At 43.6% G+C, this 3,610-nt stretch overlaps 1 long non-coding RNA gene across 2 annotated transcripts; it reads left to right on the top strand.

Annotated features, from left to right (window-relative positions):
- Positions 1–3,601, top strand: LOC148890945 (uncharacterized). Of its 2 annotated transcripts, XR_016116448.1 has the most exons (6): positions 1–763; positions 862–917; positions 1,002–1,112; positions 2,801–2,851; positions 2,946–3,067; positions 3,161–3,601. It is a non-coding gene; the product is annotated as an uncharacterized LOC148890945 (long non-coding RNA). The 2 variants fall into 2 exon arrangements; XR_016116449.1 differs by lacking the exon at positions 2,801–2,851.
- The last annotated feature ends 9 nt before the right edge of the window (positions 3,602–3,610 follow it).

Here is a 3,610-nt window from a genome sequence, read left to right as displayed (position 1 = left end):
AACCCCAGAAACCAGGGAATGTCAAAGCTTGCCCCTCAATGGCCACTGTCCTGTCTGTTTTCTTGCTGTCCCAGGATGAACACATTTCATTCAAACAATCAGGATTGTTCAAATGCTGGCTGATGAGCTGATTGTCTGAATCAGGTGTGTCCCACCCAGGGAAGCTGGACTATGGAAGGACAGCGGTTGAGTGCCAAGTTGGGACACACCCTGTTTTTATGGATCCCAGATTCGAGTTGGGTTGTGCTTTGGGTTTAATGTAGAATTAAGGCATAATACCGGAGGTTTATAATACATTTAACATTACAAGCGCCTTTCTGAAAATCCAAGGACACTTTACAATAAAATCATGATTGGGTAAAGTTAAGCGGTTCGAGGTTTGATTAGACAGCCGGTTAACCGGTTTGACTGTTAGGCAGCTAGGTTGCTGTGGTACACAGCATGGAAATTAAGAACACAGATGGATCTGTCAATTTCATGTACGTAGAGGTCTTGAGCTCTACTTGCATTCATCAAAAAGAGCTGAGCACCACTCCTACATTCAGCACAGGTCTGTATAACCCCTAGAAATCACAATAAATATCTACAATGTTAACCCCGGTAGTTTATTAAATCAATGTTAACATGACTGACGTTTATGCCTCCCCCAGTGCCGGTGGTCAGATGGGCAGCTTCATCAAGACCGACGGAATGCTAAACAATATGCCCACCGGCGACAGAAAGTGGACGTGGTTGGCGGTGTGGAGCCCTTCCTGATGAATGGGTAACGCCACCGAACGCTTAATCTGCAAACCCCTGAAACCAGGGGATGGCCAAACCTGATCCTCAATGACCGCCGTCCTGTTTTTCTTGATGTTCCAGGAGACGTTAATGCTGGCTGCAGGCATACAGTGTGTTTGACCCATTGCTGGAGGGAGGTGAGTTTCCAATATTCAGTGCAGGTCAGTATAATTCATTGTGCATTCAATTATCATGAATACGTCTGTTTATGCCTCCCCCAGCGCCGGTGTTCAGATGGGCAGCTTCATCGATACTGATGGAATGCTGAAAAAGATGCCCGCCGGTGACAAAGTGGACGTGGTTGGCGGTGCGCAGCTCTTCCTGATGAATGAGTAATACATTTTATTTTAAGCACCTTTCAAAGCTCTCAAGGACACTTTACAGTCACAGTCAAGCATAGGTACTCTAATAAATAAATTAAAAATAAATAAATAAATAATGCATTCATAAATATAATGCATAAAATACAATTATAAATGTTAACAAGAGAGCCAGACAGAAAATGCAGTTTTAAATAGATGGGTAGTAAGGCGACCTATCTCGTAATCCGGGAAACTAGGGAATGTCGAAGCTTGCCCCTCAATGGCCACTGTTCTGTCTGTTTTCTTGCTGTCCCCGGATGAGCACATCTCTTTCAAACAATCAGGATCGTTCAAATGCTGGCTGATGAGCTGATTGTTTGAATCTGGTGTGTCCCACCCAGGGAAGTTGGACTATGGAAGGACAGCGGTCGGGTGCCAAGTTGGGACACCCCTGTTTTTATGGATCGTGGATTCGAGTTGGGGTGTGCTTTGGGTTTAATGTAGAATTCAGGCATTATACAGGAGGTTTATTATAATACATTTAATTTACAAGTGCCTTTCTGAACACCCAAGGACACTTTAAAATAAAAACAATACATAAAACAATAAAATCATGATTGGGTAAAGTTAAGGGGTTTGATTCGGCAGCCGGTTAACCGGTTTGACTGTTAGGCAGCTAGGTTGCTGTGGTACGAAGCATGGAAATTAAGAACACAGATGGATTTGTCAGTTTCATGTACGTCGGTCTTGAGCTCTACTCGCATTCATCAGAAAGAGCTGAGCACCAATCCTGAGATGACCTACCTACATTCGGCACAGGTCTGTATAACCCCTGGAAATCAATAAATATCTACAATGTTAACCATGTAGTGCATTCAATCATCATGAACAAGTCTGTTTATCCCTCCCCCAGCGCCGGTGGTCAGATGGGGCAGCTTCATCGAGACTGACGGAATCTTGAAGATTCCCGCCGGCGACAGTGGACGTGGTTGGTGGTGTGCAGCTCTTCCTGATGAATGAGTAGTCATAGATTTTATTTTAAGCGCCTTTCAAAGCTCTCAAGGACACTTTACAGTCACAGACAAGCATAGGTACATAAATAAATAAAATACAATTATAAATAGTAACAAGAGAGCGACACAGAAAATGCCATTTTTAATAGGTGGGTAGTAAGGCCACCTATCTCGTAATCCGGGAAACCCAGAAACCAGGGAATGTCAAAGCTTGCCCCTCAATGGCCACTGTTCTGTCTGTTTTCTTGCTGTCCCCGGATGAGCACATCTCTTTCAAACAATCAGGATCGTTCAAATGCTGGCTGATGAGCTGATTGTTTGAATCTGGTGTGTCCCACCCAGGGAAGTTGGACTATGGAAGGACAGCGGTCGGGTGCCAAGTTGGGACACCCCTGTTTTTATGGATCGTGGATTTGAGTTGGGGTGTGCTTTGGGTTTAATGTAGAATTCAGGCATGGAGATTTATAATAATAATAATACCTTTAATTTACAAGCGCCTTTCTGAACACCCAAGTACACTTTAAAATAAAAACAATACATAAAACAAAATCATGATTGGGTGAAGTTAAGGGGTTTGATTAGGCAGCCGGTTAACCGGTTTGACTGTTAGGCAGCTAGGTTGCTGTGGTACGCGGCATGGAAATTAAGAACACAGATTTGTCAGTTTCATGTACGTCGGTCTTGAGCGCTACTCGCATTCATCAGAAAGAGCTGAGCACCACTCCTGCTGAGATGACCTACCTACATTCTTCACAGGTCTGTATAACCCCTGGAAATCAATAAATATCTACAATGTTAACCCTGTAGTGCATTCAATCATCATGAACAAGTCTGTTTATCCCTCCCCCAGCGCTGTTGGCCAGATGGGCAGCTTCACCGTGATTGATGGAATGATCAACAAGATGCACGCTGGTGACACAGTGGATGTGCTTGGCTTTGTTTGGGAATCTAAGCAGAGCGCAGCTCTTCCAGGTGTGTGTAAATTGTTGCATGGCCTCAAAAACTTTATACTTGTGTTTAAGCGTTGCAATGTCAGCATCGAGATATTCTTTGGTCTCTGCCCAGGTTTCTGCTCCAGCCCCACCCAAAACCATCGCCACCACCAATCCTAAATCCTAATCCTTCTCATCTCCCTTCAAATCATCAAAATCCTTTAACACTAATATCGCAATACTACCTCCGATAGCTAAACCATAACACTAGTACGTGACCCAAACCTTGCTAACTGTTAAATTAATTCTAACCCTGGTTTGACTCCATAATCCCTAAATCCTCCACATAACCTCTAATCAAAAACCTAGGCATGACATGCTCTGGGAGTAAAGTGCCCCAGTCAGGCTACTTTTGGAGAGAAAAGCCAAAGATTAGCCACAATACTTCCAAAAATAGTCAGCCCTCTGTCAAGCTGGCCTTTCTGTTTTCCTGTTATTCAGGTCTAATACAGTTAAATACCCTTACAAATCCTCAAAATGTCAAACATAAACTTCCCAAATCACCTCCAACTCACTCTAAACC

Source organism: Hippocampus bargibanti, linkage group LG11 (genome assembly GCF_051943395.1).
Source record: "Hippocampus bargibanti isolate YZ-2025 linkage group LG11, ASM5194339v1, whole genome shotgun sequence".
In the NCBI taxonomy this organism is placed as follows: Eukaryota; Metazoa; Chordata; class Actinopteri; order Syngnathiformes; family Syngnathidae; genus Hippocampus; species Hippocampus bargibanti.
This window is presented reverse-complemented; position numbering and strand designations above follow the sequence as displayed.